At 45.9% G+C, this 13,207-nt stretch overlaps 1 pseudogene; it reads left to right on the top strand.

The window, feature by feature from the left end:
- The first annotated feature begins 1,024 nt into the window (after window positions 1-1,024).
- On the top strand, window positions 1,025-1,179 carry LOC141175331 (5.8S ribosomal RNA; annotated as a pseudogene).
- The last annotated feature ends 12,028 nt before the right edge of the window (window positions 1,180-13,207 follow it).

The raw sequence follows: 13,207 nt of genomic DNA, 5'->3' as shown, positions 1-13,207 counted from the left end.
TAGTTGGTGGAGCGATCAGGTTAATTCCGATAACGAATGAGTCTCCGGCATGCTAACTAGTTACGCGACCCCCACGGTCCGCGTCCAGCTTCTTAGAGGGACAAGTGGCACTCAGCCACGTGAGATCGAGCAATAACAGGTCTGTGATGCCCTTAGATGTCCAGGGCTGCACGCGCGTTACACTGAACGGACCAGTGTGTGTCTACCCTTCGCTGATTGGTGCGGGCAACCCGCTGAACCCTGTTCGTGATGGGGATCGGGGATTGCAATTCTTCCCCGTGAACAAGGAATTCCCAGTAAATGCGGGTCATAAACTCGCTTCGATTAAGTCCTTGCCCTTTGTACACACCGCCCGTCGCTACTACCGATTGGATTGTTTAGTGAGGTCCTTGAATCGGCCCCGCCGGGATCCGCCAAGACCCTGGCGGAGAGCCGAGAAGGCGATCGAACTTGACTATCTAGAGAAAGTAAAAGTCGTAACAAGGTTTCCGTAGGTGAATCTGTGGAACAATCATTAACGGAGCGGCAGAACCGAGGAGGCGCGGAGCCGGAAGCCGATTTCTCCGACTCCCCCTGCCAAAGGGTTGCGGCGGGATCCTTCCACTCCGCCGGTGCAGCCCGCACGCAGGAGAGGCGGCGAGGGCCAGCGAGAGTTCTTGCCGGGCAGACAATGTCAGGAGGGCTCGGAGAGCCCCTCTCACTCCGTCGTCCGACGGACGCCCGGCTTCGCGCCGACTGTGGGGCCCCGCCGCGTCCTCCCCCGCCCAGGAAAACAAGCCCGCGAAAGGCCGTCCCGGGTACTGTTCGCCCGCGCGTCCGTATACCCCGCTCCACGGGGTTGCAGGACTGGGGGCGGTAGGTCGAGAAGCCTCGAGCCCTCCATCGTTCCCCTCCACGCCGGAGTGAGGGCGGAGGCCAAGCGCCCAGGGCAAGAGGGCCGAGAGAGAGAACCCCCTGATGCACCCCTCCTTTGCTGGACGATGCATAGAAATGGACGTCCCAGGGTGCCCGGACCCAGAAGTGCGACTTTTAACGGTGAATCACGCGGCTCGCGCATAGGTTGAAGAACGCAGCTAGCTGCGAGAATTAGTGTGAATTGCAGGATACATTGATCATCGACATTCCAAATTCACCTTGCTGCCCCTGGTTGCTCCCGGGGCTACGCCAGCCTGAGGGTCACCCCTCCGTCGATTGCCTCTGTGGCACAGCTGGGGTCCTGTCGCAAGGGATTTTTTTGAGGGAGGCTCGAGGCTCCGCGCCCCGATGCCCTCTCTCTCTCCCTTTTGTCCCGCCCGGGCCCCCCGCGATGGGGGTTACCCTCCATTACTCTGGAGCATGCCGCAAGGCTGTCTGTGGAGACACAGGGCTGCCTCCAGAGCTTCCAGCGACCGGAGGGGAAACCATCCCCCTGACGGCAGGCACCACTTTCCTCCCCCACCTCCGGGGTGGCATGGAAGGGCTGTTGACCCGCACCGGGGAATGCAGGAGCAGGCAGGTTAGGCTGGCATACTGACAGGTGGGTACTGGCAGGCGCGGCTGGAATGCAGACAGGTGGGTACTGGCAGGCACGGCTGGTATGCAGACAGGTGGATTCTGGCAGGCACGGCTGGTATACAGACAGGTGGGTACTGGCAGACATGGCTGGTATGCAGACAGGTGGATACTGGCCGGATACAGACAGGTGGGTACTGGCAGGTAAGAACGCAGGCAGGATAGGGACCAGTACAGACTGGGATACAGGAACCGAGCCGCAAGTGCGGCAGACAAGCAGAGCAGAGCAAAATCCGCAGGTGCGGTAGACAAGCACAGCAGAGCAAAAACCCGCAAGTGCGGTAGACAAGCAGAGCAGAGCAAAACCCGCAGGTGCGGTAGACAAGCAGAGCAGAGCAAAACCCGCAGGTGCGGTAGACAAGCAGAGCAGAGCAAAACCCGCAGGTGCGGTAGACAAGCAGAGTAGAGCAAAAACAAGCAGGTGCAGTAGACAAGCAGAGCAGAGCAAAACCCGCAGGTGCGGTAGACAAGCAGGGCAGAGCAAAACCCGCAGGTGCGGTAGACAAGCAAAGCAGAGCAAACCCCGCAGGTGCGGTAGACAAGCAGAGCAGAGCAAAACCCGCAAGTGCAGTAGACAAGCAGAGCAGAGCAAAACCCGCAGGTGCGGTAGACAAGCAGAGCAGAGCAAAAACCCGCAAGTGCGGTAGACAAGCAGAGCAGAGCAAAACCTGCAGGTGCGGTAGACAAGCAGAGCAGAGCAAAACCCGCAGATGCGGTAGACAAGCAGAGCAGAGCAAAACCTCAGGTGAGGTAGACAAGCAGAGCAAAACCCGCAGGTGCGGTAGACAAGCAGAGCAGAGCAAAACTCGCAGGTGCGGTAGACAAGCAGAGCAGAGCAAAATCCGCAGGTGCGGTAGACAAGCAGAGCAGAGCAAAACCAGCAGGTGCGGTAGACAAGCAGAGCAAAACCCACAGGTGTGGTAGACAAGCAGAGCAGAGCAAAACCCGCAGGTGCGGTAGACGAGCAGAGCAGAGCAAAACCCGCAGGTGCGGTAGACAAGCAGAGCAGAGCAAAACCCACAGGTGCGGTAGACGAGCAGAGCAAAATCCGCAGGTGCGGTAAACAAGCAGAGCAGATATACACACAAGGTACTTACAATGAAGTAGCAAGTGGACACCAAACTCACAAACAGAAGTACAGAGACAACGAGTTGGAGTTAGGTGCAGGTTCAGACACTGCAGGAAAAGGAAAGATACGAACATAGAGACAAACAAGTAACGGGCTAGGACACTGTTCAGACAGGAACTGAACCAGGAACTAGATACAGGAACTAGCCTGGGAACTCAGCCCCCAGGGTGGCGGAAACAGACTAGAAGTCACAGATACAGGCAACGGGCCTGGGTATACAGTCCCCAGGGTGGCGGAACAGACTAGAAGTTACAGATACAGGTAACAGGCCTGGGTACTCAGTTGCACAGAACACACTGAAAGAAAGTGTTGCTCAGGCACCTCCTACTGGGTGGAGGGGTTTAAGTATCCAGTGACTCACAGCAATAGGCTGGGGACGCATTAGGAGTGCACACACTGCAACTTTAAGAATCAGGCAGTAACCGTGCCGCCGCCCTAAGCAATCAGACAAGAGACATGCACACAGCAGGTACTGGAGCAAAGTTTGCAGCCTGGACTGATAGGTAAGATGGCGGTCTTGCATGGTGGGAGGTGGTAAACCATGCCAGCATGCCGCCAGGGATGTTACAGCGATGTTGTCGTTTTGAGTGTGCTGCATTAATCTCTTGAAATTGCAGTCTGTGATATGGCTTCTGTGCCTGCTCTTGCTGCTGCTGCAGGTTTTAGGCCTTAATTTTGGGAAATGTGGAGAATTCTGATTGTGTCTCGATCCATTGGGTTGGCAGTAGTGGGACAGCTTTGGGTCTGCATTAAACTACTTGTAGTCTGATGACATTGATGCCACTTTGGTGGTGTTAGGTCCTCATTTAGGGCAATGTGAACACTCCTGGTTAGGTCTCCATCTCCTGGGTTGGCTGTACTGGAAGAGGTGTGGATCTTATTTACACTATTTCTACTGTAGTGAAATTGATTAGACATTGCTAGTGTCTGCTACTAATTTTTTGAAATGTGGAGAATCATGATTGGGTCTTCATCTATTGGGTTGGCTGTAGAGGAACTGGTTTTGGCCTCCTTTGCAATACTTATACTCTAGTGAAATAGATGCCACTTCGGTGGTGTTAGGCCCTCATTTAGGGCAATGTGAACACTCCTGGTTATGTCTCCATCTCCTGGGTTGGCTGTACTGAAAGAGGTGTGGGTCTTATTTACACTATTTCTTCTGTAGTGAAATTGATTACACTTTGCTAGCGTCTGCCGCTAATTTTTGGAATTGTGGGGAATCCTGAATGGGTCTCCATCCATTGGGTTGACTGTAGTGGAAGAAGTTTTGGTCTCCATGCATTTCTATAGTTACACTGTAGTGAAATTGAGCATTTGGAGCAGATATTGTTCTCCCCAAACAGGTACGCAAACGTGATAAACTCTAAATTGATTTTCAATAAACAGCCATCAGCCAACCCATCAAACACCTCTGCTACTTCTTCCTCCTCCTCTGTTACCGTGCCAAGTTGTGTCACGCAAGTGTCCGACAGAACCAGCTGTATACCTACTGCAGTTAGGCTGAGTGACAGGCCGTCAGCTGTAAGTGAAGTGGACATTCCTGGTGAGTTTCTTTCTAAGCACACCACACGTTTCTCAATCCACCGTAACATCTCCGCCTGCACCTCACTCACGGTCTATAGGTTTGTCCGTTTCACCGTACTCTGCCCTCTCTCAGCACTGCAGCCAGCCCTCAATCCTACTGTTCTGGTCACGTAAAAGATTGTTTCATCCTACACATGACAAAGCGAAGAGGTTGAACTCCACCATCTCCAATCTGTTGGCCACGGAAATGGTGGTCTTAGGTCCTATTTTTTTTTAAATGTAAACACTTCCGATTGAGTCTGCATTTCCTGGGTTGGTCGTAGTGGGCAGGTATGGGTCTGCATTAAACTACTTGTATTCTGATGACATTGATGCCATTTCGGTGGTGTTACGCCCTCATTTAGGGCAATGTGAACACTCCTAGTTAGGTCTCCATCTCCTGGGTTGGCTGTACTGGAAGAGGTGTGGGTCTTATTTATGCTATTTCTACGGTAGTGAAATTGATTAGACATTGCTAGTGTCTACCACTATTTTTGTGAAATGTGGGGAATCCTGATTGGTTCTCCATCTATTGGGTTGGCTGTAGTGGAACCTTCCTGTTCTGCAGTCTAGGTTGTGTAAGGATGCGTATCAGTCCTTGCTGCACTCCTGATACAGACTCTGCCTGCTGCACTCCTGATACAGACTCTGCCTGCTGCACTCCTGATACAGACTCTGCCTGCTGCACTCCTGATACAGACTCTGCCTGCTGCACTCCTGATACAGACTCTGCCTGCTGCACTCCTGATACAGACTCTGCCTGCTGCACTCCTGATACAGACTCTGCCTGCTGCACTCTTGATACAGACTCTGCCTGCTGCACTCCTTATACAGACTCTGCCTGCTGCACTCTGATACAGACTCTGCCTGCTGCACCATCTAGTCTGTCCTACAGGGTCCAGCTGCTGCGCGTCCGTTGGTCTTTCCTGGAGTGGCACCTGGCGTTCATCGGGAGCCAAGTCTAACCTCACCATCAGAGGCTCTAGTGAACAGTCCGGTGTTCGCTTAGTCATGCCCTTCCAGGCTCTCCGGGGTGCGTGGCACAGTGGTTCCACAATCCACGTCCATGACAGTGCACCCTTGCAGGCAGGGTCCTCTCTCCTGTTGTACTAGTCTGTGACCCCTTTTGACATGTAAAGCGCAACTGAATAAATGTCACTGTCACAGTAATAATAATTATAGTACTTGTACTCTGGGTCAATTGATGGCACTCCCCTGGTGTCTACACATTATTTGATGCATTTTGGCAGCTCTTGGTCCTGTTTCTATGTGTTGCATATGCATTTTTTTGGCCCCCCTATTGACTCCTATGGGATTCGGAAATGTTCGACGAACATTCTGGGAATAAATTTGTTTGGCGAACTTTTCCGAACCGAACATTAAAACGTTCGCTCATGCCTAGTGGTGATATACCTCACCGGTCCAAGCCTCTCGATGAGTTCGTCGACGCAGGGCATCGGGTATGTGTCACACTTGGACACATAATTCAGCCGGCGGTAATCGCTACAAAACCTCCACTCCCCGTTGGGTTTTGGCACGAGGACGATGAGACTTGACCATCCACTCTTCGACTCCTCTATCACCCTGAGGTCAAGCATCCTTTTCACCTCGGTTGAGATCACCTCTCGGCGTGCTTCAGGAATCCTGTAGGGTTTCAGGTTCACTCATATATGCGGCTCTGTTAGCACGTCATGCTCTACCACCTTAGTATGCCCCAGCAGCTCTGAGAGCAGGTCACAATTCCGCTGTAGCAGTTCTCGACATTGTTTCTTCTGGGCCGGCGATAGAATCTCTGTTATCGTGACCTCTTCCACCTTGCCTTCGAGAGCGGCTCCCAGGCAAGGAGTTTCAACAGGCTCCCAGTCTTGCCACCGCTTGAACAAGTTCACATGGTACACTTGATGCTTCTTTCTTTGGCCAGGTTAGTGGACTTTATAATTAACTTTGCTGATTTTCTCCACCACCTCGTACGGGCCTTGCCATTTGGCCAAGAACTTGCTCTCAACGGTACTTGTACTCTGGGTCAATTGATGCCACTTCCCTGGTGTCTACACCTAATTTGATGTGTTTTGGCAGCTTTTGGTCCGTTTCTAGGTGTTGTCTATGCATTTTTTTGGTCCCCCCATTGACTCCTATGGGATTCGGAAATGTTTGATGAACATTCAATTTGTTCTACAAACTTTTTCGAACCGAACATTGAAATGTTCGCTCATGCGAATTTATGAACATTTAGTATAGAATCTATTCCTCAAAGTTGCAATATCTCAAGACAGAAGGTAATGCAAATTTCCCTTGGCTGGAAAGAAAGATTTATTGTGAGTAAATGGAAAGAGGCACTTTGTGGATTCGGAGCTCATGACCTCCTCTTTACATAACAGGTGCATTAGCCCAGTAAGTCACTAGAACATCACAAGTGTAAACTGTTGTCAAGAAGGGTAGTGAACATTGAATCGCTAATTGGACATTATTTTCTTTATGAACACTTATTATAGATTCTATACCTAACAAATGCACTCTCAAGACAGAAGGTAATGCAAATTTCCCTTGACTGGATAGAAAGCTTTATTGTGGGTAAGTTGAAAAAAAACCACTGCGAGGATTCAAACGCATACCCTCCTGTTTACAAGAGGAGCGCATTAAATCAGTAAGCCACTGGACCATCACAAGTGCAATTGCTGTCAAGAAGGCCAGTGAACATTGAATCGCTAATTGGCAAGTTCAAAAAGAAATCCATTGGTTTTACTATGACATTCTTAATGCCAATCTATACAATGTATGATGACATTTTGTTCTTTATGAACACTTAATACAGACTCTATATCTCACAATTGCATCTCAAGCCCAAAGGTAACACAAATTTCCCTTGGCTGGATATAAAGCTTTATTGTGAGTAAATGGAAAAGAGTCACTCCGTGGATTTGAACTCACAATCTCTTGTTCATATGACAGGAGCATTAAACAAGTAATCCACTGGAACATCACACGTAATTTATTGTCAAGAAGGGTAGCGAACATTGAATCGCTAATTGGTAAGTTCAAAAAGAAATCCATTGGTTTTACTATGTCATTCTTAATGCCAATCTATAAAACGCATGATGAGATTTTGTTCTTTATGAAAACTTAATATAGATTCTATACCTCACAAATGCACTCAAGACAGAAGGTAATACAAATTTCCCTTGGCTGGATAGAAAGCTTTATTGTGGGTAAGTGGAAAAAAAAGGCACTGTGAGGATTCAAACTCATGACCTCCTTTTTACAGTTGCATTAAACCAGTAAGCCACTGAACCATCACAAAAAACTTGGAAGAACACAAAGTGTTTAATGTATCCAAGGTAAATATAGAAGAAGACCATGTGTTAATATGCAAATTACAAAATGTTTAATAATTGATAATATAAAGAACAACACAGGATCCAGACCATAATACATACAGAGTTACATCGGACAGACAAGGCAATAAGGGGAGATATGACACAGATGGTGCTATTGTAAGCCATCACAATCCATGGGTTAAACTATAATTGTGACACACTTCACAATATTTAGTTGTTTTAGAGAAGAACAGAATTTTACAAGTCTCACATGGTAAAATAATGCAACATTGTTGATAGTGAACAACCCACATTATTGTAGACTTCCAATTCTAAACAAAATACATTAGTAATATTTGCAGGGATGTGGGCTGTACCAGTGAGCCAAGAAGAGACAATTTACAAAAAAAGTTCCGAATAACAATTGTGAATCAGTATTGCAATCGTACCCAGTAGATTTTGTCAGGAAGGAACCCTGACACGTGTTTCTGTACTCATGCTGCACATAACACATCTGCATCTCTGGCTGATATGGGCATAAAAGGGGACAAACTTATGGTGTGGCACCCATGCTCCCCTGACCTCAACCCCATTGAGAACCTCTGGAGCATCATCAAAAGGCGGGAGGCAGTTCACATCTAAGCAACAGCTCTGGGAAGGTATTCTGTCCTCATGCAAAACAATTGAAGCAGAAACCATCCAAAACCTGACAAATTCAATGGACGAGAGAGTTCAGAAGCTCCTTTCCAACAAGGGGTCCTATGTGCAAATGTAACATCACCTAGAATAAAGTTTTGAGTTGAAAACTGTTTGATTTCAGTTTGTAATAACCTGCTAATGCTTATAATTTCAAAAATGACCATTATTTTGTTCTTTATTAAAATGAAAAGGTTGAAAACTCTGCTGTGCATAATAATGTGGAACATGCATTTTGAGTGCAGTTTGAGTTTTTTATTTTTTTTAAAATATACTGTTATCATGGGCAGTTTGTACAAAAACCTTTCAATTGTACTCTAATAGTTATTTGACTGGAAAATTACAATGACTGCAATTCATATAGGTAATTTGGGAAAATCTGAGAAAATATTATTTGCATAATAATTTGGAACACAGTGTAAACAGTTTTAGGTCCCCAAAACTCCCCTATACAAAGTATGATGCTTCCCACAGCCCTATGTACACAGTATTATGTCTCTACAGCCCCTATATATGCAGAATGATGGCCACCGCAACTTTCTATATACACTGTGTGCAGAATTATTAGGCAAGTTGTATTTTAGAGGATTATTTTTATTATTGATCAACAACTATGTTCTCAATCAACCCAAAAGACTCATACATATCCAAGCTTAATATTTTTGGAAGTTGGAGTGTTTTTTTTTAAGATTTAGATCTTAGGAGGATATCTGTTTGTGCAGGTAACTATTACTGTGCAGAATTATTAGGCAACTTAATAAAAACCAAATATAATCCCATCTCACTTGTTTATTTTCACCAGGTAAAACAATATCAGTGCACAAAATTTAGAAATAAACATTTGTGACATGCAAAAACAAAAACCAAAAAAATTAGTGATCAATAAAGCCACCTTTCTTTATGATGACACTCAACAGCCTTCCATCCATAGATTCTGTCAGTTGCTTGATCTGTTTTCGATCAACATTGCGTGCAGCAGCCATCACAGCCTCCCAGACACTGTTCCGAGAGGTGTACTGTTTTCCCTCCCTGTAGATCTCACATTTTATAATGGACCACAGGTTCTCTATGGGGTTCAGATCAGGTGAACAAGGGGGCCATGTCATTATTTTTTCTTCTTTTAGACCTTTACTGGCCAGCCACGCTGTGGAGTAGTTGGATGCATGTGATGGAGCATTGTCCTGCATGAAAATCATGTTTTTCTTGAACGATACCGACTTCTTCCTGTACCACTGCTTGAAGAAGTTGTCTTCCAGAAACTGGCAGTAGGTATGGGAGTTGAGCTTCACTCCATCCTCAACCCGAAAAGGTCCCACAAGTTCATCTTTGATGATACCAGCCCTTACAGTACCCCACCTCCACCTTGCTGGCGTCTGAGTTGGAGTGGAGCTCTCTGCCCTTTATTGATCCAGCCTCTGGCCCATCCATCTGGCCCATCAAGAGTCACTCTCATTTCATTAGTCCATAAAACCTTTGAAAAATCAGTCTTAAGATACTTCTTGGCCCATTCTTGACGTTTTATTTTATGTTTCTGGTTCAAAGGTGGTCGTTTTTCAGCCTTCCTTACCTTGGCCATGTCCCTGAGTATCACACGCCTTGTGCTTTTTGATACTCCAGTAACATTGCAGCTCTGAAATATGGCAAAACTGGTGGCGAATGGCATCTTGGCAGCTTCACGCTTGACTTTCCTCAATTCATGGACTGTTATTTTGCGCCTTTTTGGCCAACACGCTTCTTGCGAACCTGTTGGCTATTTGCCATGAAACGCTTGATTGTTCAGTGATCACGCTTCAAAAGTTTGGAAATTTCAAGACTGCTGCATCCCTCTGCAAGACATCTTACAATTTTGGACTTTTCGGAGCCCGTCAAATCTCTCTTCTGACCCATTTTGCCAAAGGAAAGGAAGTTGCCTAATAATTAAGCACACCTTATATAGGGTGTTGATGTCATTAGACAACACCCCTCCTCATTACAGAGATGCGCATCACCAGATTTACTTAATTGGTAGTTGGCTCTCAAGCCTATGCAGCTTGGAGTAGGACAACATGTATAAAAAGTATCAAAGTGATCAAAATACGCATTTGCCTAATAATTCTGCACGCGGTGTATAGTATGGTGGCCCCCAAAGCTCCCTTTACCCAGTATTATGCCTGATAATTTCCCTATTCACGATATGGTGGTCCCATAGCTCCCTCTACACAGTATGATGCCCTCACAGCTCCCTATACACAGTATGGTGCCCCCACAGCTCCCTGTATAGAGTATGATACCCCCACAACTCGCAATACACAGTATGATGACCCCAAACCCATGTATACACATCGCACATCCCCCTATATGCAGTATTATGACCCCAAAGCCCCGATACACAGTATGATGGCCCATTAGCCTCTTATACACAATATGATGGATACCCAGCCCCACACACTGTGATTCCTTACATCCCCCAGTACATAATTTAATGGCCTTCATAGCCAACGCGTTGAGTTTACTACAGATGTTTGAATCATTGATAGGTTTTAATCTCCTGCATTATAAGGAGTACTGACAATATCTACAAGGTTGACTGCAGATGTTATTGCTCCTGCATCATAAGGAACACTGATAAGTATTGACTGCTATTGATGCTCCAATCAGATATTGATATTGATTGGTATTGATGCTCCAATCAGATGTTGATAGGGGGCCAGCTCCATAGATGGGAGCAGAAAGCAGTTTCTATTTATTATATATACACATGTATGAATGGGTGATTGGGAGACATTTGGCTATTAAGATTTTTTTTTATATTGGCCTGAATTATACCAACTCTCTAAGACTATATATGTGGCACTTTATGTATACCAAGACTTATATATATATTAATGTGAGTATATAGCTTTATCAAAAGAGCTAGGAGGGTTCCCTTCCCTTGAGGGCCAGATAAGGGTTAGACGGGTCAGCCGCCAAAGAGTGGGGTGCCACTGCACAGGAACTAGGGTGCCAACCTCAACTGTCAGGTAGGGCTGTATCAGGTGACTTAATAGGGATATACCCCCTAGCAAGAACGCACCATACTTACTTGTAGCTGTTGTTACTATCAAGCCACAGATTATTTATTCTCCCAATCTGATTATGCATTGCCATTTTTTGTCCTTTAATATTATGGTCTGTTATTTATTGCCTACTATTTTTTTCACTCTATCAGACTAATAGAGGTTTTGTTGCACCCAGAGTTTACAGCACTAAAGCACTTTATGTCCCTTGGTATTAATAGGGCAAGTAGGGACAGTCATCGAGGAGCGGGGGCGCCACTGGCGTAGGTTTCTAGGGTGCCAACCTACACTGCTAGGCAGGTGAAAGTGGTAGACTATTTTTAGGGATAATATAGTTTATTCCTTATGTCACTTGGGTGAATGGTCGTTGTTCTATTTTAGTGTAATTTCCAATAAAAGTGATTTTATCTTATCTTGCAATAAGTATAGCACACAAGTATTTTCACAGAACGATGGCCCCATCGCCCTCTTATAAACATTATAGCCCCACAGTCTCCCTATACACAGTGTGATGGCTCCACAGCCCCCTACAGACAGTGTGATTGCCCCATATACACAGTATAATGGCCCTTACAACTCCCCTATTCATAGTATGATCCCCTCAAATACAATATGATGCCCTAACACCTCTCTAGTATACATTATGATGGCTTCACAGTTCCCTGTAGAAAGTATGAGGTCCCCACAAGTTCTGACTGACAAAATGATAAAAAAAATCAACTACACACCTAGCCACGTTTCACCTATGGACATCCCTGTTATGTGCAGCATGTGGTCTGAGGCGCCGCACAGCAGACATGACTTAATGACACTATCGCACTTGCTGTGTCAGTCCTTAGTCGCACAGGCTTAATGGTGGATCAAGGAGACTGAGGCTCCTTCCTCCATCATTGTATTAAACCTTAACTGCAATCCGAGGATGCAGATACTGTTGAAAACCAAAAGCTGGGCGGATGGGGGACCAGGTGACGTTCATCACGGGCCTTCCTGATTTGCAGGCTTTGTAGCAGGCACGTGGTTTGATATGGGCTGAGCTTTAAAGGAAAACCACAATTTCACTATATAGTACAATTTCATGATATTGCAGTACATAGCATGAGAGTCTAAACAATCGCAGGTTTAAGAACCCTAAACGGATTTAAAAAAATAAAGTAAAAGTGAAATCAAAAAGTTTTAAAAATAATGAAAAATATATAAAAATTTAAATCACACCCGTTTTCTTCTTGAAAAAATAAAGACATTTTAATAAATATATGTGGTATCATCAAGTCCAAAAAAGTCCAATCTATCAAAATATAAAATTATTTAAACAGTAATTTAAATGATAAAAGGAAACAAAAATCAGAATGCCAGAATTGCCATTTTTCAGTCACCACAATTTCCGCAAAAATATAGTAAAAAAAAAACAATCAAAATGTCATATTTAACCCCAAAATTGTAGCATTAAAAACTCAGGGCACAAACAATAAGCCCTCACTCAGATTCATTAATGAAAAAATAAAAAAGTTACAGGTCTCAGAAAATGGCAACACAAACAAAAATAAAACAAAAATGTAAACTTCAGGATTTTTTTTTTACTTTAACCCCTTTTCGACCTTGTCAGTAATAGTACGTAGGTGTGCCCTGGCCCTATAGGGCCGGCTATGGACTATTAAGCGCACTTCAATCGCGCCCGCACACAAGCGGTGCGGGGCGATCGCCGCCGGGTGTCTATGTGCCACGAGCAGTCCCGCACCGCTGCTGGCACATTAACCCCCGCAATGCTGTGATCGAAGTCGATCACAGCATTGCGGGGGCAAGGGGAGGTGATCGCTATACTCATCTCTCCTGACGGCGTCCCACGGTCATGACAACATCCGGGTCACCAGACATCAGGAAGTTACTTTGGTCATGCGCAGAGCACAACCAAAGTAACTTCT

The sequence above is a fragment of the Phyllobates terribilis genome, unplaced genomic scaffold (assembly GCF_046119375.1).
Source record: "Phyllobates terribilis strain yellow unplaced genomic scaffold, ASM4611937v1 Scaffold_1__5_contigs__length_1240528914, whole genome shotgun sequence".
NCBI lineage: Eukaryota > Metazoa > Chordata > Amphibia > Anura > Dendrobatidae > Phyllobates > Phyllobates terribilis.
Note: the sequence above shows the minus strand (reverse complement) of the source record. Positions and strands in the feature narration are given on the sequence as shown.